The 22,624-nt window shown below is 59.5% G+C and overlaps 4 non-coding genes and 3 pseudogenes across 4 annotated transcripts; all 7 read right to left on the bottom strand.

Annotated features, from left to right (window-relative positions):
• Positions 1-3,332: 3,332 nt before the first annotated feature.
• On the bottom strand, positions 3,333-3,451 carry LOC146581062 (5S ribosomal RNA). Its single transcript, XR_014891826.1, has one exon. It is a non-coding gene; the product is annotated as a 5S ribosomal RNA (ribosomal RNA).
• A 2,048-nt stretch (positions 3,452-5,499) lies between these two features.
• On the bottom strand, positions 5,500-5,618 carry LOC146581061 (5S ribosomal RNA). The gene has a single exon (XR_014891845.1). It is a non-coding gene; the product is annotated as a 5S ribosomal RNA (ribosomal RNA).
• A 703-nt stretch (positions 5,619-6,321) lies between these two features.
• LOC146581060 (5S ribosomal RNA) lies at positions 6,322-6,440 on the bottom strand (annotated as a pseudogene).
• A 3,414-nt stretch (positions 6,441-9,854) lies between these two features.
• Positions 9,855-9,973, bottom strand: LOC146581059 (5S ribosomal RNA). The gene has a single exon (XR_014891825.1). It is a non-coding gene; the product is annotated as a 5S ribosomal RNA (ribosomal RNA).
• A 2,715-nt stretch (positions 9,974-12,688) lies between these two features.
• On the bottom strand, positions 12,689-12,807 carry LOC146581058 (5S ribosomal RNA; annotated as a pseudogene).
• A 3,849-nt stretch (positions 12,808-16,656) lies between these two features.
• LOC146581057 (5S ribosomal RNA) lies at positions 16,657-16,775 on the bottom strand (annotated as a pseudogene).
• A 3,253-nt stretch (positions 16,776-20,028) lies between these two features.
• On the bottom strand, positions 20,029-20,147 carry LOC146581056 (5S ribosomal RNA). The gene has a single exon (XR_014891824.1). It is a non-coding gene; the product is annotated as a 5S ribosomal RNA (ribosomal RNA).
• Positions 20,148-22,624: the final 2,477 nt, after the last annotated feature.

Here is a 22,624-nt window from a genome sequence, read left to right as displayed (position 1 = left end):
CCACAGGGCCTGGTGTGGTGTAGGTGGCCTCAGCCAGCAGCCACAGGCCCTGGTGTGGTGTAAGTGGCCTCAGCCAGCAGCCACAGGCCGTGGTGTGGTGTAAGTGGCCTGAGCAAGAGCCACAGGCCCTGGTGTGGTGTAAGTGGCCTGAGCAAGAGCCACAGGCCCTGGTGTGGTGTAGGTGGCCTCAGCCAGCAGCCACAGGCCCTGGTGTGGTGTAGGTGGCCTCAGCCAGCAGCCACAAGCCCTTGTGTGGTGTAAGTGGCCTCAGCCAGCAGCCACAGGCCCTGGTGTGGTGTAAGTGGCCTCAGCCAGTGCCACAGACCCTGGTGTGGTGTAAGTGGCCTGAGCAAGAGCCACAGACCATGGTGTGGTGTAATTGGCCTCAATAGCAACTAAGGCCCTGGTGTGGTGTAGGTGGCCTAAGCCAGAAGCCACAGGCCCTGGTGTGGTGTAAGTGGCCTCAGCCAGCAGCCACAGGCCCTGGTGTGGTGTAAGTGGCCTCAGCCAGAAGCCACAGGCACTGGTGTGGTGTAAGTGGCCTCAGCCAGCAGCAAAAGGGCCCTGGTGTGGTGTAAGTGGCCTCAGCCAGCAGCCACAGGCCTTGGTGTGGTGTAAGTGGCCTCAGCCAGCAGCCACAGGCCCTGGTGTGGTGTAAGTCTTCTCAGCCAGAAGCCACAGGCACTGGTGTGGTGTAAGTGGCCTCAGCCAGCAGCCACAGGCCCTGGTGTGGTGTAGGTGGCCTCAGCCAGCAGCCACAGGCCCTAGTGTGGTGTAGGTTGCCTCAGCCAGCAGCCACAGGCCCTGGTGTGGTGTAAGTGGCCTCAGCCAGCAGCCACAGGCCCTGGTGTGGTGTAAGTGGCCTGAGCAAGAGCCACAGGCCCTGTTGTGGTGTAAGTGGCCTCAGCCAGCAGCCACAGGCCCTGGTGTGGTGTAAGTGGCCTGAGCAAGTGCCACAGGCCCTGGTGTGGTGTAAGTGGCCTGAGCAAGTGCCACAGGCCCTGGTGTGGTGTAAGTGGCCTCAATAGCAAATAAGGCCCTGGTGTGGTGTAAGTGGCCTGAGCAAGAACCACAGGGCCTGGTTTGGTGAAGATGGCCTCGGCCAGAAGCGCAGGGCCTGGTGTGATGTGAGTTGCCTGAGCAAGAGCCACAGGCCCTGGTGTGGTGTAAGTGGCCTCAGCCAGCAGCCACAGGCCCTGGTGTGGTGTAAGTGGCCTCAGCCAGAAGCCACAGGCACTGGTGTGGTGTAAGTGGCCTCAGCCAGCAGCAAAAGGGCCCTGGTGTGGTGTAGGTGGCCTCAGCCAGCAGCCACAGGCCCTGGTGTGGTGTAAGTGGCCTCAATAGCAACTAAGGCCCTGGTGTGGTGTAAGTGGCTTCAGCCAGCAGCCACAGGCTCTGGTGTGGTGTAACTGGCCTCAGCCAGCAGCCACAGGCCCTGATGTGGTGTAAGTGGCCCCAGCCGGTCACTCAGGCCCTGGTGTGGTGTAGGTGGCATCAGCCAGCAGCCACAGGCCCTGGTGTGGTGTAAGTCGCCTCAGCCAGAAGCCACAGGCACTGGTGTGGTGTAAGTGGCCTCAGCCAGCAGCAAAAGGGCCCTGGTGTGGTGTAAGTCGCCTCAGCCAGCAGCCACAGGCCCTGGTGTGGTGTAGGTGGCCTCAGCCAGCAGCCACAGGCCCTGGTGTGGTGTAAGTGGCCTCAGCCAGCAGCAAAAGGGCCCTGGTGTGGTGTAAGTCGCCTCAGCCAGCAGCCACAGGCCCTGGTGTGGTGTAGGTGGCCTCAGCCAGCAGCCACAGGCCCTGGTGTGGTGTAAGTGGCCTGAGCAAGAGCCACAGGCCCTGGTGTGGTGTAAGTGGCCTGAGCAAGAGCCACAGACCCTGGTGTGGTGTAATTGGCCTCAATAGCAACTAATGCCCTGGTGTGGTGTAGGTGGCCTCAGCCAGCAGCCACAGGCCCTGGTGTGGTGTAAGTGGCCTGAGCAAGTGCCACAGGCCCTGGTGTGGTGTAAGTGGCCTGAGCAAGTGCCACAGGCCCTGGTGTGGTGTAAGTGGCCTCAATAGCAAATAAGGCCCTGGTGTGGTGTAAGTGGCCTGAGCAAGAACCACAGGGCCTGGTTTGGTGAAGATGGCCTCGGCCAGAAGCGCAGGGCCTGGTGTGATGTGAGTGGCCTGAGCAAGAGCCACAGGCCCTGGTGTGGTGTAAGTGGCCTCAGCCAGCAGCCACAGGCCCTGGTGTGGTGTAAGTGGCCTCAGCCAGAAGCCACAGGCACTGGTGTGGTATAAGTGGCCTCAGCCAGCAGCAAAAGGGCCCTGGTGTGGTGTAGGTGGCCTCAGCCAGCAGCCACAGGCCCTGGTGTGGTGTAAGTGGCCTCAATAGCAACTAAGGCCCTGGTGTGGTGTAAGTGGCTTCAGCCAGCAGCCACAGGCTCTGGTGTGGTGTAACTGGCCTCAGCCAGCAGCCACAGGCCCTGATGTGGTGTAAGTGGCCCCAGCCGGTCACTCAGGCCCTGGTGTGGTGTAGGTGGCATCAGCCAGAAGCCACAGGCACTGGTGTGGTGTAAGTGGCCTCAGCCAGCAGCAAAAGGGCCCTGGTGTGGTGTAAGTCGCCTCAGCCAGCAGCCACAGGCCCTGGTGTGGTGTAGGTGGCCTCAGCCAGCAGCCACAGGCCCTGGTGTGGTGTAAGTGGCCTCAGCCAGCAGCAAAAGGGCCCTGGTGTGGTGTAAGTCGCCTCAGCCAGCAGCCACAGGCCCTGGTGTGGTGTAGGTGGCCTCAGCCAGCAGCCACAGGCCCTGGTGTGGTGTAAGTGGCCTGAGCAAGAGCCACAGGCCCTGGTGTGGTGTAAGTGGCCTGAGCAAGAGCCACAGACCCTGGTGTGGTGTAATTGGCCTCAATAGCAACTAATGCCCTGGTGTGGTGTAGGTGGCCTCAGCCAGCAGCCACAGGCCCTGGTGTGGTGTAAGTGGCCTGAGCAAGAGCCACAGGCCCTGGTGTGGTGTAAGTGGCCTGAGCAAGAGCCACAGACCCTGGTGTGGTGTAATTGGCCTCAATAGCAACTAATGCCCTGGTGTGGTGTAGGTGGCCTCAGCCAGCAGCCACAGGCCCTGGTGTGGTGAAAGTGGCCTCAGCCAGAGCCACAGGCCCTGATGTGGTGTAAGTGGCCCCAGCCGGTCCCTCAGGCCCTTGTGTGGTGTAGGTTGCATCAGCTAGCAGCACAAGACATTGGAAAAGAGCCAAAAGCAATGTCGTTAATGTGCCCTCATTAATGGGCAGCTGCTTTTGGTCTTTTAATACACCCCTTCTCTGGATCAAAAGCGGTTCAATGACATGAAAATCAAAGGCTTACAGCACCAGGTATTCCCAGGCAGTCTCCCATCCAAGTACTAACCAAGCCCAGCCCTGCTTAGCTTCCGAGATCAGACGAGGTCGGGCGTGCTCAGGGTGGTATGGCCGTAAGCTGCTGGCTCCAGCACAATGTCTCAATTTATGGATTCAAGTGATTAGGTGGCAAGTACCTGAAGTTACGAAGACAATGCTATAACCATACCTGCATGTTTGCATAATACCCTAACCCAAAGGCTCAGTTTGGCATTTATCCAACAGCACAGGCCCTGGATTGTTGAAGATGGCCTCAGGAACCAGCACAGGGCCTGGTGTGTTGTACATGGCCACAGCAAGGAGCACAGGGCCTGGTTTGGTGAAGATGGCCTCGGCCAGAAGCACAGGGCCTGGTGTGATGTGAGTGGCCTGAGCAAGAGCCACAGGCCTTGGTGTGGTGTAAGTGGCCTCAGCCAGCAGCCACAGGCCCTGGTGTGGTGTAAGTCGCCTCAGCCAGAAGCCACAGGCACTGGTGTGGTGTAAGTGGCCTCAGCCAGCAGCCACAGGCCCTGGTGTGGTGTAGGTGGCCTCAGCCAGCCGCCACAGGCCCTGGTGTGGTGTAGGTGGCCTCAGCCAGCAGCCACAGGCCCTGGTGTGGTGTAAGTTGCCTCAGCCAGCAGCCACAGGCCGTGGTGTGGTGTAAGTGGCCTGAGCAAGAGCCACAGGCACTGGTGTGGTGTAAGTGGCCTCAGCCAGCAGCCACAGGCCCTGGTGTGGTGTAGGTGGCCTCAGCCAGCCGCCACAGGCCCTGGTGTGGTGTAGGTGGCCTCAGCCAGCAGCCACAGGCCCTGGTGTGGTGTAAGTCGCCTCAGCCAGAAGCCACAGGCACTGGTGTGGTGTAAGTGGCCTCAGCCAGCAGCCACAGGCCCTGGTGTGGTGTAGGTGGCCTCAGCCAGCCGCCACAGGGCCTGGTGTGGTGTAGGTGGCCTCAGCCAGTAGCCACAGGCCCTGGTGTGGTGTAAGTGGCCTCAGCCAGCAGCCACAGGCCCTGGTGTGGTGTAAGTGGCCTGAGCAAGAGCCACAGGCCCTGGTGTGGTGTAAGTGGCCTGAGCAAGAGCCACAGACCCTGGTGTGGTGTAATTGGCCTCAATAGCAACTAATGCCCTGGTGTGGTGTAGGTGGCCTCAGCCAGCAGCCACAGGCCCTGGTGTGGTGTAAGTGGCCTCAGCCAGCAGCCACAGGCCCTGGTGTGGTGTAAGTCGCCTCAGCCAGAAGCCACAGGCACTGGTGTGGTGTAAGTGGCCTCAGCCAGCAGCAAAAGGGCCCTGGTGTGGTGTAAGTGGCCTCAGCCAGCAGCCACAGGCCCTGGTGTGGTGTAGGTGGCCTCAGCCAGCAGCCACAGGCCCTTGTGTGGTGTAATTGGCCTCAATAGCAACTAAGGCCCTGGTGTGGTGTAGGTGGCCTAAGCCAGCAGCCACAGGCCCTGGTGTGGTGTAAGTGGCCTCAGCCAGTGCCACAGGCCCTGGTGTGGTGTAAGTGGCCTGAGCAAGAGCCACAGGCCCTGGTGAGGTGTAAGTGGCCTCAGCCAGCAGCCACAGGCCCTGGTGTGGTGTAAGTGGCCTCAGCCAGCAGCCACAGGCCCTGGTGTGGTGTAAGTGGCCTCAGCCAGTGCCACAGGCCCTGGTGTGGTGTAAGTGGCCTGAGCAAGAGCCACAGGCCCTGGTGTGGTGTAAGTGGCCTGAGCAAGAGCCACAGACCCTGGTGTGGTGTAATTGGCCTCAATAGCAACTAATGCCCTGGTGTGGTGTAGGTGGCCTCAGCCAGCAGCCACAGGCCCTGGTGTGGTGTAAGTGGCCTGAGCAAGAGCCACAGGCCCTGGTGTGGTGTAAGTGGCCTGAGCAAGAGCCACAGACCCTGGTGTGGTGTAATTGGCCTCAATAGCAACTAATGCCCTGGTGTGGTGTAGGTGGCCTCAGCCAGCAGCCACAGGCCCTGATGTGGTGTAAGTGGCCCCAGCCGGTCACTCAGGCCCTGGTGTGGTGTAGGTGGCATCAGCTAGCAGCACAAGACATTGGAAAAGAGCCAAAAGCAATGTCGTTAATGTGCCCTCATTAATGGGCAGCTGCTTTTGGTCTTTTAATACACCCCTTCTCTGGATCAAAAGCGGTTCAATGACATGAAAATGAAAGGCTTACAGCACCAGGTATTCCCAGGCAGTCTCCCATCCAAGTACTAACCAAGCCCAGCCCTGCTTAGCTTCCGAGATCAGACGAGGTCGGGTGTGCTCAGGGTGGTATGGCCGTAAGCTGCTGGCCCCAGCACAATGACTCAATTTATGGATTCAAGTGATTAGGTGGCAAGTACCTGAAGTTTCGAAGACAATCCTATAACCATACCTGCATGTTTGCATAATACCCTAACCCAAAGGCTCAGTTTAGCATTTATCCAACAGCACAGGCCCTGGATTGTTGAAGATGGCCTCAGGAACCAGCACAGGGCCTGGTGTATTGTACATGGCCACAGCTAGCAGCACAGGGCCTGGTTTGGTGAAGATGGCCTCGGCCAGAAGAGCAGGGCCTGGTGTGATGTGAGTGGCCTGAGCAAGAGCCACAGGCCCTGGTGTGGTGTAAGTGGCCTGAGCAAGAGCCACAGGCCCTGGTGTGGTGTAAGTGGCCTCAGCCAGCAGCCACAGGCCCTGGTGTGGTGTAAGTCACCTCAGCCAGAAGCCACAGTCCCTGGTGTGGTGTATGTGGCCTCAGCCAGCAGCCACAGGCCCTGTTGTGGTGTAACTGGCCTCAGCCAGAGCAACAGGCCCTGATGTGGTGTAAGTGGCCCCAGCCGGTCACTCAGGCCCTGGTGTGGTGTAGGTGGCATCAGCTAGCAGCACAAGACATTGGAAAAGAGCCAAAAGCAATGTCGTTAATGTGCCCTCATTAATGGGGAGCTGCTTTTGGTCTTTTAATACACCCCTTCTCTGGATCAAAAGCGGTTCAATGACATGAAAATGAAAGGCTTACAGTACCAGGTATTCCCAGGCAGTCTCCCATCCAAGTACTAACCAAGCCCAGCCCTGCTTAGCTTCCGAGATCAGACGAGGTCGGGCTTGCTTAGGGTGGTATGGCCGTAAGCTGCTGGCCCCAGCACAATGTCTCAATTTATGGATTCAAGTGATTAGGTGGCAAGTACCTGAAGTTACGAAGACAATCCTATAACCATACCTGCATGTTTGCATAATACCCTAACCCAAAGGCTCAGTTTGGCATTTATCCAACAGCACAGGCCCTGGATTGTTGAAGATGGCCTCAGGAACCAGCACAGGGCCTGGTGTGTTGTACATGGCCACAGCAAGCAGCACAGGGCCTGGTTTGGTGAAGATGGCCTCAGCCAGAAGCACAGGGCCTGGTGTGATATGAGTGGCCTGAGCAAGAGCCACAGGCCCTGGTGTGGTGTAAGTGGCCTGAGCAAGAGCCACAGGCCCTGGTGTGGTGTAAGTGGCCTGAGCAAGAGCCACAGGCCCTGGTGTGGTGTAGGTGGCCTCAGCCAGCAGCCACAGGCCCTGGTGTGGTGTAGGTGGCCTCAGCCAGCAGCCACAAGCCCTTGTGTGGTGTAAGTGGCCTGAGCCAGAGCCACAGGCCCTGGTGTGGTGTAACTGGCCTGAATAGCAAATAAGGCCCTGGTGTGGTGTAAGTGGCCTCAGCCAGAGCCACAGGCCCTGGTGTGGTGTAAGTGGCCTCAATAGCAACTAAGGCTCTGGTGTGGTGTAAGTGGCCTCAGCCAACAGCCACAGGCCCTGGTATGGTGTAAGTGGCCTCAGCCAGCAGCCACAGGCCCTGGTGTGGCGTAAGTGGCCAGAAGCACAGGGCCTGGTGTGATGTGAGTGGCCTGAGCAAGAGCCACAGACCCTGGTGTGGTGTAATTGGCCTCAATAGCAACTAAGGCCCTGGTGTCGTGTATGTGGCCTCAGCCAGCAGCCACAGGCCCTGGTGTGGTGTAACTGGCCTCAGCCAGCAGCCACAGGCCCTGGTGTGGTGTAAGTGGCCTCAGCCAGAGCCAAAGGCCCTGATGTGGTGTAAGTCGCCTCAGCTAGCAGCACAGGGCCTGGTTTGGTGAAGATGGGCTCAGCCAGAAGCACAGGACCTGGTTTGATATGAGTGGCCTGAGCCAGCAGCCACAGGCCCTGGTGTGGTGTAAGTGGCCTCAGCCAGCAGCAACAGGCCCTGGTGTGGTGTAAGTCGCCTCAGCCAGAAGCCACAGGCACTGGTGTGGTGTAAGTGGCCTCAGCCAGCAGCAACAGGCCCTGGTGTGGTGTAAGTCGCCTCAGCAAGCAGCCACAGGCCCTGGTGTGGTGTAGGTGGTCTCAGCCAGCAGCCACAGGCCCTGGTGTGGTGTAAGTGGCATCAGCCAGCAGCCACAGGCCCTGGTGTGGTGTAAGTGGCCTCAGCAAGAGCCACAGACCCTGGTGTGGTGTAATTGGCCTAAGCCAGAGCCACAGGCCCTGGTGTGGTGTAAGTGGCCTGAGCAAGCAGCACAGGGCCTGGTTTGGTGAAGATGGCCTCAGCAAGCAGCCACAGGCCCTGGTTTGGTGTAAGTGGCCTCAGCTAGCAGCCACAGGCCCTGGTGTGGTGTGAGTGGCCTCAGCCAGCAGCCACAGGCCCTGGTGTGGTCTAAGTGGCCTCAGCCAGTGCCACAGGCCCTGGTGTGGTGTAAGTGGCCTGAGCAAGAGCCACAGGCCCTGGTGTGGTGTAAGTGGCCTGAGCAAGTGCCACAGGCCCTGGTGTGGTGTAAGTGGCCTGAGCAAGTGCCACAGGCCCTGGTGTGGTGTAAGTGGCCTCAATAGCAAATAAGGCCCTGGTGTGGTGTAAGTGGCCTGAGCAAGAACCACAGGGCCTGGTTTGGTGAAGATGGCCTCGGCCAGAAGCGCAGGGCCTGGTGTGATGTGAGTGGCCTGAGCAAGAGCCACAGGCCCTGGTGTGGTGTAAGTGGCCTCAGCCAGCAGCCACAGGCCCTGGTGTGGTGTAAGTGGCCTCAGCCAGAAGCCACAGGCACTGGTGTGGTGTAAGTGGCCTCAGCCAGCAGCAAAAGGGCCCTGGTGTGGTGTAGGTGGCCTCAGCCAGCAGCCACAAGCCCTTGTGTGGTGTAAGTGGCCTCAGCCAGCAGCCACAGGCCCTGGTGTGGTGTAGGTGGCCTCAGCCAGCAGCCACAGGCCCTTGTGTGGTGTAATTGGCCTCAATAGCAACTAAGGCCCTGGTGTGGTGTAGGTGGCCTAAGCCAGCAGCCACAGGCCCTGGTGTGGTGTAAGTGGCCTCAGCCAGTGCCACAGGCCCTGGTGTGGTGTAAGTGGCCTCAGCCAGTGCCACAGGCCCTGGTGTGGTGTAAGTGGCCTGAGCAAGAGCCACAGACCCTGGTGTGGTGTAATTGGCCTCAATAGCAACTAAGGCCCTGGTGTGGTGTAGGTGGCCTCAGCCAGCAGCCACAGGCCCTGGTGTGGTGTAAGTGGCCTAAGCCAGAGCCACAGGCCCTGGTGTGGTGTAAGTGGCCTGAGCAAGAGCCACAGGGCCTGGTTTGGTGAAGATGGCCTCGGTCAGAAGCGCAGGGCCTGGTGTGATGTGAGTGGCCTGAGCAAGAGCCACAGGCCCTGGTGTGGTGTAAGTGGCCTCAGCCAGCAGCCACAGGCCCTGGTGTGGTGTAAGTCGCCTCAGCCAGAAGCCACAGGCACTGGTGTGGTGTAAGTGGCCTCAGCCAGCAGCAAAAGGGCCCTGGTGTGGTGTAAGTCGCCTCAGCCAGCAGCCACAGGCCCTGGTGTGGTGTAGATGGCCTCAGCCAGCAGCCACAGGCCCTGGTGTGGTGTAAGTGGCCTCAGCCAGCAGCCACAGGCCCTGGTGTGGTCTAAGTGGCCTCAGCAAGAAGCACAGGGCCTGGTGTGATATGAGTGGCCTGAGCAAGAGCCACAGGCCCTGGTGTGGTGTAAGTGGCCTGAGCAAGAGCCACAGGCCCTGGTGTGGTGTAAGTGGCCTGAGCTAGAGCCACAGGCCCTGGTGTGGTGTAGGTGGCCTCAGCCAGCAGCCACAGGCCCTGGTGTGGTGTAGGTGGCCTCAGCCAGCAGCCACAAGCCCTTGTGTGGTGTAAGTGGCCTCAGCCAGCAGCCACAGGCCCTGGTGTGGTGTAAGTGGCCTCAGCCAGTGCCACAGGCCCTGGTGTGGTGTAAGTGGCCTGAGCAAGAGCCACAGACCATGGTGTGGTGTAATTGGCCTCAATAGCAACTAAGGCCCTGGTGTGGTGTAAGTGGCCTCAGCCAGCAGCCACAGGCCCTGGTGTGGTGTAAGTGGCCTCAGCCAGAGCCACAGGCCCTTATGTGGTGTAAGTGGCCCCAGCCGTTCACTCAGGCCCTGGTGTGGTGTAGGTGGCATCAGCTAGCAGCACAAGACATTGGAAAACAGCCAAAAGCAATGTCGTTAATGTGCCCTCATTAATGGGCAGCTGCTTTTGGTCTTTTAATACACCCCTTCTCTGGATCAAAAGCGGTTCAATGACATGAAAATGAAAGGCTTACAGCACCAGGTATTCCCAGGCAGTCTCCCATCCAAGTACTAACCAAGCCCAGCCCTGCTTAGCTTCCGAGATCAGACGAGGTCGGGCGTGCTCAGGGTGGTATGGCCGTAAGCTGCTGGCCCCAGCACAATGTCTCAATTTATGGATTCAAGTGACTAGGTGGCAAGTACCTGAAGTTACGAAGACAATCCTATAACCATACCTGCATGTTTGCATAATACCCTAACCCAAAGGCTCAGTTTGGCATTTATCCAACAGCACAGGCCCTGGATTGTTGAAGATGGCGTCAGGAACCAGCACAGGGCCTGGTGTGTTGTACATGGCCACAGCAAGCAGCACAGGGCCTGGTTTGGTGAAGATGGCCTCGGCCAGAAGCACAGGGCCTGGTGTGATATGAGTGGCCTGAGCAAGAGCCACAGGCCCTGGTGTGTTGTAAGTGGCCTCAGCCAGCAGCCACAGGCCCTGGTGTGGTGTAGGTGGCCTCAGCCAGCAGCCACAGGCCCTTGTGTGGTGTAATTGGCCTCAATAGCAACTAAGGCCCTGGTGTGGTGTAGGTGGCCTCAGCCAGCAGCCACAGGCCCTGGTGTGGTGTAAGTGGCCTCAGCCAGTGCCACAGGCCCTGGTGTGGTGTAAGTGGCCTGAGCAAGAGCCACAGACCCTGGTGTGGTGTAATTGGCCTCAATAGCAACTAAGGCCCTGGTGTGGTGTAGGTGGCCTCAGCCAGCAGCCACAGGCCCTGGTGTGGTGAAAGTGGCCTCAGCCAGAGCCACAGGCCCTGGTGTGGTGTAAGTCGCCTCAGCCAGAAGCCACAGGCACTGGTGTGGTGTAAGTGGCCTCAGCCAGCAGCAAAAGGGCCCTGGTGTGGTGTAAGTGGCCTCAGCCAGCAGCCACAGGCCCTGGTGTGGTGTATGTGGCCTCAGCCAGCAGCCACAGGCCCTGGTTTGGTGAAGATGGCCTCGGCCAGCAGCAACAGGACCTGGTTTGATATGAGTGGCCTGAGCCAGCAGCCACAGGCCCTGGTGTGGTGTAAGTGGCCTCAGCCAGCAGCAACAGGCCCTGGTGTGGTGTAAGTCGCCTCAGCCAGAAGCCACAGGCACTGGTGTGGTGTAAGTGGCCTCAGCCAGCAGCAACAGGCCCTGGTGTGGTGTAAGTCGCCTCAGCAAGCAGCCACAGGCCCTGGTGTGGTGTAGGTGGTCTCAGCCAGCAGCCACAGGCCCTGGTGTGGTGTAAGTGGCCTCAGCCAGCAGCCACAGGCCCTGGTGTGGTGTAAGTGGCCTCAGCAAGAGCCACAGACCCTGGTGTGGTGTAATTGGCCTAAGCCAGAGCTACAGGCCCTGGTGTGGTGTAAGTGGCCTGAGCAAGAACCACAGGGCCTGGTTTGGTGAAGATGGCCTCGGCCAGAAGCGCAGGGCCTGGTGTGATGTGAGTGGCCTGAGCAAGAGCCACAGGCCCTGGTGTGGTGTAAGTGGCCTCAGCCAGCAGCCACAGGCCCTGGTGTGGTGTAAGTGGCCTCAGCCAGCAGCCACAGGCCCTGGTGTGGTGTAAGTGGCCTGAGCAAGAGCCACAGGCCCTGGTGTGGTGTAAGTGGCCTGAGCAAGAGCCACAGACCCTGGTGTGGTGTAATTGGCCTCAATAGCAACTAATGCCCTGGTGTGGTGTAAGTGGCCTCAGCCAGCAGCCACAGGCCCTGGTGTGGTGTAAGTGGCCTCAGCTAGCAGCCACAGGCCCTGGTGTGGTGTGAGTGGCCTCAGCCAGCAGCCACAGGCCCTGGTGTGGTCTAAGTGGCCTCAGCCAGTGCCACAGGCCCTGGTGTGGTGTAAGTGGCCTGAGCAAGAGCCACAGGCCCTGGTGTGGTGTAAGTGGCCTCAGCCAGCAGCCACAGGCCCTGGTGTGGTGTAAGTGGCCTGAGCAAGTGCCACAGGTCCTGGTGTGGTGTAAGTGGCCTAAGCCAGAGCCACAGGCCCTGGTGTGGTGTAAGTGGCCTCAATAGCAAATAAGGCCCTGGTGTGGTGTAAGTGGCCTGAGCAAGAACCACAGGGCCTGGTTTGGTGAAGATGGCCTCGGCCAGAAGCGCAGGGCCTGGTGTGATGTGAGTGGCCTGAGCAAGAGCCACAGGCCCTGGTGTGGTGTAAGTGGCCTCAGCCAGCAGCCACAGGCCCTGGTGTGGTGTAAGTGGCCTCAGCCAGAAGCCACAGGCACTGGTGTGGTGTAAGTGGCCTCAGCCAGCAGCAAAAGGGCCCTGGTGTGGTGTAGGTGGCCTCAGCCAGCAGCCACAGGCCCTGGTGTGGTGTAAGTGGTCTCAATAGCAACTAAGGCCCTGGTGTGGTGTAAGTGGCTTCAGCCAGCAGCCACAGGACCTGGTGTGGTGTAAGTGGCCTCAATAGCAACTAAGGCCCTGGTGTGGTGTAAATGGCCTCAGCCAGCAGCCACAGGCCCTGGTGTGGTGTAGGTGGCCTCAGCCAGCAGCCACAGGCCCTGGTGTGGTGTAAGTGGCCTCAATAGCAACTAAGGCCCTGGTGTGGTGTAAGTGGCTTCAGCCAGCAGCCACAGGCTCTGGTGTGGTGTAACTGGCCTCAGCCAGCAGCCACAGGCCCTGGTGTGGTGTAAGTGGCCTCAGCCAGAGCCACAGGCCCTGATGTGGTGTAAGTGGCCCCAGCCGGTCACTCAGGCCCTGGTGTGGTGTAGGTGGCATCAGCTAGCAGCACAAGACATTGGAAAACAGCCAAAAGCAGTGTCGTTAATGTGCCCTCATTAATGGGCAGCTGCTTTTGGTCTTTTAATACACCCCTTCTCTGGATCAAAAGCGGTTCAATGACATGAAAATGAAAGGCTTACAGCACCAGGTATTCCCAGGCAGTCTCCCATCCAAGTACTAACCAAGCCCAGCCCTGCTTAGCTTCCGAGATCAGACGAGGTCGGGCTTGCTTAGGGTGGTATGGCCGTAAGCTGCTGGCCCCAGCACAATGTCTCAATTTATGGATTCAAGTGATTAGGTGGCAAGTACCTGAAGTTACGAAGACAATGCTATAACCATACCTGCATGTTTGCATAATACCCTAACCCAAAGGCTCAGTTTGGCATTTATCCAACAGCACAGGCCCTGGATTGTTGAAGATGGCCTCAGGAACCAGCACAGGGCCTGGTGTGTTGTACATGGCCACAGCAAGCAGCACAGGGCCTGGTTTGGTGAAGATGGCCTCAGCCAGAAGCACAGGGCCTGGTGTGATATGAGTGGCCTGAGCAAGAGCCACAGGCCCTGGTGTGGTGTAAGTGGCCTGAGCAAGAGCCACAGGCCCTGGTGTGGTGTAAGTGGCCTGAGCAAGAGCCACAGGCCCTGGTGTGGTGTAGGTGGCCTCAGCCAGCAGCCACAGGCCCTGGTGTGGTGTAGGTGGCCTCAGCCAGCAGCCACAAGCCCTTGTGTGGTGTAAGTGGCCTGAGCCAGAGCCACAGGCCCTGGTGTGGTGTAACTGGCCTGAATAGCAAATAAGGCCCTGGTGTGGTGTAAGTGGCCTCAGCCAGAGCCACAGGCCCTGGTGTGGTGTAAGTGGCCTCAATAGCAACTAAGGCTCTGGTGTGGTGTAAGTGGCCTCAGCCAACAGCCACAGGCCCTGGTATGGTGTAAGTGGCCTCAGCCAGCAGCCACAGGCCCTGGTGTGGCGTAAGTGGCCAGAAGCACAGGGCCTGGTGTGATGTGAGTGGCCTGAGCAAGAGCCACAGACCCTGGTGTGGTGTAATTGGCCTCAATAGCAACTAAGGCCCTGGTGTGGTGTATGTGGCCTCAGCCAGCAGCCACAGGCCCTGGTGTGGTGTAACTGGCCTCAGCCAGCAGCCACAGGCCCTGGTGTGGTGTAAGTGGCCTCAGCCAGAGCCAAAGGCCCTGATGTGGTGTAAGTCGCCTCAGCTAGCAGCACAGGGCCTGGTTTGGTGAAGATGGCCTCGGCCAGAAGCACAGGACCTGGTTTGATATGAGTGGCCTGAGCCAGCAGCCACAGGCCCTGGTGTGGTGTAAGTGGCCTCAGCCAGCAGCAACAGGCCCTGGTGTGGTGTAAGTCTCCTCAGCCAGAAGCCACAGGCACTGGTGTGGTGTAAGTGGCCTCAGCCAGCAGCAACAGGCCCTGGTGTGGTGTAAGTCGCCTCAGCAAGCAGCCACAGGCCCTGGTGTGGTGTAGGTGGTCTCAGCCAGCAGCCACAGGCCCTGGTGTGGTGTAAGTGGCATCAGCCAGCAGCCACAGGCCCTGGTGTGGTGTAAGTGGCCTCAGCAAGAGCCACAGACCCTGGTGTGGTGTAATTGGCCTAAGCCAGAGCCACAGGCCCTGGTGTGGTGTAAGTGGCCTGAGCAAGCAGCACAGGGCCTGGTTTGGTGAAGATGGCCTCAGCAAGCAGCCACAGGCCCTGGTTTGGTGTAAGTGGCCTCAGCTAGCAGCCACAGGCCCTGGTGTGGTGTGAGTGGCCTCAGCCAGCAGCCACAGGCCCTGGTGTGGTCTAAGTGGCCTCAGCCAGTGCCACAGGCCCTGGTGTGGTGTAAGTGGCCTGAGCAAGAGCCACAGGCCCTGGTGTGGTGTAAGTGGCCTGAGCAAGTGCCACAGGCCCTGGTGTGGTGTAAGTGGCCTGAGCAAGTGCCACAGGCCCTGGTGTGGTGTAAGTGGCCTCAATAGCAAATAAGGCCCTGGTGTGGTGTAAGTGGCCTGAGCAAGAACCACAGGGCCTGGTTTGGTGAAGATGGCCTCGGCCAGAAGCGCAGGGCCTGGTGTGATGTGAGTGGCCTGAGCAAGAGCCACAGGCCCTGGTGTGGTGTAAGTGGCCTCAGCCAGCAGCAAAAGGGCCCTGGTGTGGTGTAAGTGGCCTCAGCCAGCAGCCACAGGCCCTGGTGTGGTGTATGTGGCCTCAGCCAGCAGCCACAGGCCCTGGTTTGGTGAAGATGGCCTCGGCCAGCAGCAACAGGACCTGGTTTGATATGAGTAGCCTGAGCCAGCAGCCACAGACCCTGGTGTGGTGTAAGTGGCCTCAGCCAGCAGCAACAGGCCCTGGTGTGGTGTAAGTCGCCTCAGCCAGAAGCCACAGGCACTGGTGTGGTGTAAGTGGCCTCAGCCAGCAGCAACAGGCCCTGGTGTGGTGTAAGTCGCCTCAGCAAGCAGCCACAGGCCCTGGTGTGGTGTAGGTGGTCTCAGCCAGCAGCCACAGGCCCTGGTGTGGTGTAAGTGGCCTCAGCCAGCAGCCACAGGCCCTGGTGTGGTGTAAGTGGCCTCAGCAAGAGCCACAGACCCTGGTGTGGTGTAATTGGCCTAAGCCAGAGCCACAGGCCCTGGTGTGGTGTAAGTGGCCTGAGCAAGAACCACAGGGCCTGGTTTGGTGAAGATGGCCTCGGCCAGAAGCGCAGGGCCTGGTGTGATGTGAGTGGCCTGAGCAAGAGCCACAGGCCCTGGTGTGGTGTAAGTGGCCTCAGCCAGCAGCCACAGGCCCTGGTGTGGTGTAAGTGGCCTCAGCCAGCAGCCACAGGCCCTGGTGTGGTGTAAGTGGCCTGAGCAAGAGCCACAGGCCCTGGTGTGGTGTAAGTGGCCTGAGCAAGAGCCACAGACCCTGGTGTGGTGTAATTGGCCTCAATAGCAACTAATGCCCTGGTGTGGTGTAAGTGGCCTCAGCCAGCAGCCACAGGCCCTGGTGTGGTGTAAGTGGCCTCAGCTAGCAGCCACAGGCCCTGGTGTGGTGTGAGTGGCCTCAGCCAGCAGCCACAGGCCCTGGTGTGGTCTAAGTGGCCTCAGCCAGTGCCACAGGCCCTGGTGTGGTGTAAGTGGCCTGAGCAAGAGCCACAGGCCCTGGTGTGGTGTAAGTGGCCTCAGCCAGCAGCCACAGGCCCTGGTGTGGTGTAAGTGGCCTGAGCAAGTGCCACAGGTCCTGGTGTGGTGTAAGTGGCCTAAGCCAGAGCCACAGGCCCTGGTGTGGTGTAAGTGGCCTCAATAGCAAATAAGGCCCTGGTGTGGTGTAAGTGGCCTGAGCAAGAACCACAGGGCCTGGTTTGGTGAAGATGGCCTCGGTCAGAAGCGCAGGGCCTGGTGTGATGTGAGTGGCCTGAGCAAGAGCCACAGGCCCTGGTGTGGTGTAAGTGGCCTCAGCCAGCAGCCACAGGCCCTGGTGTGGTGTAAGTGGCCTCAGCCAGAAGCCACAGGCACTGGTGTGGTGTAAGTGGCCTCAGCCAGCAGCAAAAGGGCCCTGGTGTGGTGTAGGTGGCCTCAGCCAGCAGCCACAGGCCCTGGTGTGGTGTAAGTGGTCTCAATAGCAACTAAGGCCCTGGTGTGGTGTAAGTGGCTTCAGCCAGCAGCCACAGGACCTGGTGTGGTGTAAGTGGCCTCAATAGCAACTAAGGCCCTGGTGTGGTGTAAATGGCCTCAGCCAGCAGCCACAGGCCCTGGTGTGGTGTAGGTGGCCTCAGCCAGCAGCCACAGGCCCTGGTGTGGTGTAAGTGGCCTCAATAGCAACTAAGGCCCTGGTGTGGTTTAAGTGGCTTCAGCCAGCAGCCACAGGCTCTGGTGTGGTGTAACTGGCCTCAGCCAGCAGCCACAGGCCCTGGTGTGGTGTAAGTGGCCTCAGCCAGAGCCACAGGCCCTGATGTGGTGTAAGTGGCCCCAGCCGGTCACTCAGGCCCTGGTGTGGTGTAGGTGGCATCAGCTAGCAGCACAAGACATTGGAAAACAGCCAAAAGCAGTGTCGTTAATGTGCCCTCATTAATGGGCAGCTGCTTTTGGTCTTTTAATACACCCCTTCTCTGGATCAAAAGCGGTTCAATGACATGAAAATGAAAGGCTTACAGCACCAGGTATTCCCAGGCAGTCTCCCATCCAAGTACTAACCAAGCCCAGCCCTGCTTAGCTTCCGAGATCAGACGAGGTCGGGCTTGCTTAGGGTGGTATGGCCGTAAGCTGCTGGCCCCAGCACAATGTCTCAATTTATGGATTCAAGTGATTAGGTGGCAAGTACCTGAAGTTACGAAGACAATGCTATAACCATACCTGCATGTTTGCATAATACCCTAACCCAAAGGCTCAGTTTGGCATTTATCCAACAGCACAGGACCTGGATTGTTGAAGATGGCCTCAGGAACCAGCACAGGGCCTGGTGTGTTGTACATGGCCACAGCAAGCAGCACAGGGCCTGGTTTGGTGAAGATGGCCTCAGCCAGAAGCACAGGGCCTGGTGTGATATGAGTGGCCTGAGCAAGAGCCACAGGCCCTGGTGTGGTGTAAGTGGCCTGAGCAAGAGCCACAGGCCCTGGTGTGGTGTAAGTGGCCTGAGCAAGAGCCACAGGCCCTGGTGTGGTGTAGGTGGCCTCAGCCAGCAGCCACAGGCCCTGGTGTGGTGTAGGTGGCCTCAGCCAGCAGCCACAAGCCCTTGTGTGGTGTAAGTGGCCTGAGCCAGAGCCACAGGCCCTGGTGTGGTGTAACTGGCCTGAATAGCAAATAAGGCCCTGGTGTGGTGTAAGTGGCCTCAGCCAGAGCCACAGGCCCTGGTGTGGTGTAAGTGGCCTCAATAGCAACTAAGGCTCTGGTGTGGTGTAAGTGGCCTCAGCCAACAGCCACAGGCCCTGGTATGGTGTAAGTGGCCTCAGCCAGCAGCCACAGGCCCTGGTGTGGCGTAAGTGGCCAGAAGCACAGGGCCTGGTGTGATGTGAGTGGCCTGAGCAAGAGCCACAGACCCTGGTGTGGTGTAATTGGCCTCAATAGCAACTAAGGCCCTGGTGTGGTGTATGTGGCCTCAGCCAGCAGCCACAGGCCCTGGTGTGGTGTAACTGGCCTCAGCCAGCAGCCACAGGCCCTGGTGTGGTGTAAGTGGCCTCAGCCAGAGCCAAAGGCCCTGATGTGGTGTAAGTCGCCTCAGCTAGCAGCACAGGGCCTGGTTTGGTGAAGATGGCCTCGGCCAGAAGCACAGGACCTGGTTTGATATGAGTGGCCTGAGCCAGCAGCCACAGGCCCTGGTGTGGTGTAAGTGGCCTCAGCCAGCAGCAACAGGCCCTGGTGTGGTGTAAGTCTCCTCAGCCAGAAGCCACAGGCACTGGTGTGGTGTAAGTGGCCTCAGCCAGCAGCAACAGGCCCTGGTGTGGTGTAAGTCGCCTCAGCAAGCAGCCACAGGCCCTGGTGTGGTGTAGGTGGTCTCAGCCAGCAGCCACAGGCCCTGGTGTGGTGTAAGTGGCATCAGCCAGCAGCCACAGGCCCTGGTGTGGTGTAAGTGGCCTCAGCAAGAGCCACAGACCCTGGTGTGGTGTAATTGGCCTAAGCCAGAGCCACAGGCCCTGGTGTGGTGTAAGTGGCCTGAGCAAGCAGCACAGGGCCTGGTTTGGTGAAGATGGCCTCAGCAAGCAGCCACAGGCCCTGGTTTGGTGTAAGTGGCCTCAGCTAGCAGCCACAGGCCCTGGTGTGGTGTGAGTGGCCTCAGCCAGCAGCCACAGGCCCTGGTGTGGTCTAAGTGGCCTCAGCCAGTGCCACAGGCCCTGGTGTGGTGTAAGTGGCCTGAGCAAGAGCCACAGGCCCTGGTGTGGTGTAAGTGGCCTGAGCAAGTGCCACAGGCCCTGGTGTGGTGTAAGTGGCCTGAGCAAGTGCCACAGGCCCTGGTGTGGTGTAAGTGGCCTCAATAGCAAATAAGGCCCTGGTGTGGTGTAAGTGGCCTGAGCAAGAACCACAGGGCCTGGTTTGGTGAAGATGGCCTCGGCCAGAAGCGCAGGGCCTGGTGTGATGTGAGTGGCCTGAGCAAGAGCCACAGGCCCTGGTGTGGTGTAAGTGGCCTCAGCCAGCAGCCACAGGCCCTGGTGTGGTGTAAGTGGCCTCAGCCAGAAGCCACAGGCACTGGTGTGGTGTAAGTGGCCTCAGCCAGCAGCCACAGGCCCTTGTGTGGTGTAATTGGCCTCAATAGCAACTAAGGCCCTGGTGTGGTGTAGGTGGCCTAAGCCAGCAGCCACAGGCCCTGGTGTGGTGTAAGTGGCCTCAGCCAGTGCCACAGGCCCTGGTGTGGTGTAAGTGGCCTCAGCCAGTGCCACAGGCCCTGGTGTGGTGTAAGTGGCCTGAGCAAGAGCCACAGACCCTGGTGTGGTGTAATTGGCCTCAATAGCAACTAAGGCCCTGGTGTGGTGTAGGTGGCCTCAGCCAGCAGCCACAGGCCCTGGTGTGGTGTAAGTGGCCTAAGCCAGAGCCACAGGCCCTGGTGTGGTGTAAGTGGCCTGAGCAAGAGCCACAGGGCCTGGTTTGGTGAAGATGGCCTCGGCCAGAAGCGCAGGGCCTGGTGTGATGTGAGTGGCCTGAGCAAGAGCCACAGGCCCTGGTGTGGTGTAAGTGGCCTCAGCCAGCAGCCACAGGCCCTGGTGTGGTGTAAGTCGCCTCAGCCAGAAGCCACAGGCACTGGTGTGGTGTAAGTGGCCTCAGCCAGCAGCAAAAGGGCCCTGGTGTGGTGTAAGTCGCCTCAGCCAGCAGCCACAGGCCCTGGTGTGGTGTAGATGGCCTCAGCCAGCAGCCACAGGCCCTGGTGTGGTGTAAGTGGCCTCAGCCAGCAGCCACAGGCCCTGGTGTGGTCTAAGTGGCCTCAGCCAGAAGCACAGGGCCTGGTGTGATATGAGTGGCCTGAGCAAGAGCCACAGGCCCTGGTGTGGTGTAAGTGGCCTGAGCAAGAGCCACAGGCCCTGGTGTGGTGTAAGTGGCCTGAGCAAGAGCCACAGGCCCTGGTGTGGTGTAGGTGGCCTCAGCCAGCAGCCACAAGCCCTTGTGTGGTGTAAGTGGCCTCAGCCAGCAGCCACAGGCCCTGGTGTGGTGTAAGTGGCCTCAGCCAGTGCCACAGGCCCTGGTGTGGTGTAAGTGGCCTGAGCAAGAGCCACAGACCATGGTGTGGTGTAATTGGCCTCAATAGCAACTAAGGCCCTGGTGTGGTGTAAGTGGCCTCAGCCAGCAGCCACAGGCCCTGGTGTGGTGTAAGTGGCCTCAGCCAGAGCCACAGGCCCTTATGTGGTGTAAGTGGCCCCAGCCGTTCACTCAGGCCCTGGTGTGGTGTAGGTGGCATCAGCTAGCAGCACAAGACATTGGAAAACAGCCAAAAGCAATGTCGTTAATGTGCCCTCATTAATGGGCAGCTGCTTTTGGTCTTTTAATACACCCCTTCTCTGGATCAAAAGCGGTTCAATGACATGAAAATGAAAGGCTTACAGCACCAGGTATTCCCAGGCAGTCTCCCATCCAAGTACTAACCAAGCCCAGCCCTGCTTAGCTTCCGAGATCAGACGAGGTCGGGCGTGCTCAGGGTGGTATGGCCGTAAGCTGCTGGCCCCAGCACAATGTCTCAATTTATGGATTCAAGTGACTAGGTGGCAAGTACCTGAAGTTACGAAGACAATCCTATAACCATACCTGCATGTTTGCATAATACCCTAACCCAAAGGCTCAGTTTGGCATTTATCCAACAGCACAGGCCCTGGATTGTTGAAGATGGCGTCAGGAACCAGCACAGGGCCTGGTGTATTGTACATGGCCACAGCAAGCAGCACAGGGCCTGGTTTGGTGAAGATGGCCTCGGCCAGAAGCACAGGGCCTGGTGTGATATGAGTGGCCTGAGCAAGAGCCACAGGCCCTGGTGTGTTGTAAGTGGCCTCAGCAAGCAGCCACAGGCCCTGGTGTGGTGTAGGTGGCCTCAGCCAGCAGCCACAGGCCCTTGTGTGGTGTAATTGGCCTCAATAGCAACTAAGGCCCTGGTGTGGTGTAGGTGGCCTCAGCCAGCAGCCACAGGCCCTGGTGTGGTGTAAGTGGCCTCAGCCAGTGCCACAGGCCCTGGTGTGGTGTAAGTGGCCTGAGCAAGAGCCACAGACCCTGGTGTGGTGTAATTGGCCTCAATAGCAACTAAGGCCCTGGTGTGGTGTAGGTGGCCTCAGCCAGCAGCCACAGGCCCTGGTGTGGTGTAAGTGGCCTCAGCCAGCAGCCACAGGCCCTGGTGTGGTGTAAGTGGCCTGAGCAAGAGCCACAGGCCCTGGTGTGGTGTAAGTGGCCTGAGCAAGAGCCACAGACCCTGGTGTGGTGTAATTGGCCTCAATAGCAACTAATGCCCTGGTGTGGTGTAGGTGGCCTCAGCCAGCAGCCACAGGCCCTGGTGTGGTGTAAGTGGCCTCAGCCAGCAGCCACAGGCCCTGGTGTGGTGTAAGTCGCCTCAGCCAGAAGCCACAGGCACTGGTGTGGTGTAAGTGGCCTCAGCCAGCAGCAAAAGGGCCCTGGTGTGGTGTAAGTGGCCTCAGCCAGCAGCCACAGGCCCTGGTGTGGTGTATGTGGCCTCAGCCAGCAGCCACAGGCCCTGGTTTGGTGAAGATGGCCTCGGCCAGCAGCAACAGGACCTGGTTTGATATGAGTGGCCTGAGCCAGCAGCCACAGGCCCTGGTGTGGTGTAAGTGGCCTCAGCCAGCAGCAACAGGCCCTGGTGTGGTGTAAGTCGCCTCAGCCAGAAGCCACAGGCACTGGTGTGGTGTAAGTGGCCTCAGCCAGCAGCAACAGGCCCTGGTGTGGTGTAAGTCGCCTCAGCAAGCAGCCACAGGCCCTGGTGTGGTGTAGGTGGTCTCAGCCAGCAGCCACAGGCCCTGGTGTGGTGTAAGTGGCCTCAGCCAGCAGCCACAGGCCCTGGTGTGGTGTAAGTGGCCTCAGCAAGAGCCACAGACCCTGGTGTGGTGTAATTGGCCTAAGCCAGAGCCACAGGCCCTGGTGTGGTGTAAGTGGCCTGAGCAAGAACCACAGGGCCTGGTTTGGTGAAGATGGCCTCGGCCAGAAGCGCAGGGCCTGGTGTGATGTGAGTGGCCTGAGCAAGAGCCACAGGCCCTGGTGTGGTGTAAGTGGCCTCAGCCAGCAGCCACAGGCCCTGGTGTGGTGTAAGTGGCCTCAGCCAGCAGCCACAGGCCCTGGTGTGGTGTAAGTGGCCTGAGCAAGAGCCACAGGCCCTGGTGTGGTGTAAGTGGCCTGAGCAAGAGCCACAGACCCTGGTGTGGTGTAATTGGCCTCAATAGCAACTAATGCCCTGGTGTGGTGTAAGTGGCCTCAGCCAGCAGCCACAGGCCCTGGTGTGGTGTAAGTGGCCTCAGCTAGCAGCCACAGGCCCTGGTGTGGTGTGAGTGGCCTCAGCCAGCAGCCACAGGCCCTGGTGTGGTCTAAGTGGCCTCAGCCAGTGCCACAGGCCCTGGTGTGGTGTAAGTGGCCTGAGCAAGAGCCACAGGCCCTGGTGTGGTGTAAGTGGCCTCAGCCAGCAGCCACAGGCCCTGGTGTGGTGTAAGTGGCCTGAGCAAGTGCCACAGGCCCTGGTGTGGTGTAAGTGGCCTAAGCCAGAGCCACAGGCCCTGGTGTGGTGTAAGTGGCCTCAATAGTAAATAAGGCCCTGGTGTGGTGTAAGTGGCCTGAGCAAGAACCACAGGGCCTGGTTTGGTGAAGATGGCCTCGGCCAGAAGCGCAGGGCCTGGTGTGATGTGAGTGGCCTGAGCAAGAGCCACAGGCCCTGGTGTGGTGTAAGTGGCCTCAGCCAGCAGCCACAGGCACTGGTGTGGTGTAAGTGGCCTCAGCCAGAAGCCACAGGCACTGGTGTGGTGTAAGTGGCCTCAGCCAACAGCAAAAGGGCCCTGGTGTGGTGTAGGTGGCCTCAGCCAGCAGCCACAGGCCCTGGTGTGGTGTAAGTGGTCTCAATAGCAACTAAGGCCCTGGTGTGGTGTAAGTGGCTTCAGCCAGCAGCCACAGGCCCTGGTGTGGTGTAAGTGGCCTCAATAGCAACTAAGG

This window comes from Mchenga conophoros, linkage group LG3 (assembly GCF_057382185.1).
Source record: "Mchenga conophoros isolate Kocher_MC1m ecotype Shallow Benthic linkage group LG3, M_conophoros_male_GT1.1, whole genome shotgun sequence".
NCBI classification, from domain to species: Eukaryota; Metazoa; Chordata; class Actinopteri; order Cichliformes; family Cichlidae; genus Mchenga; species Mchenga conophoros.
The sequence above is the reverse complement of the archived record's forward strand: the minus strand, read 5'-3'. Positions and strand labels throughout refer to the sequence as shown.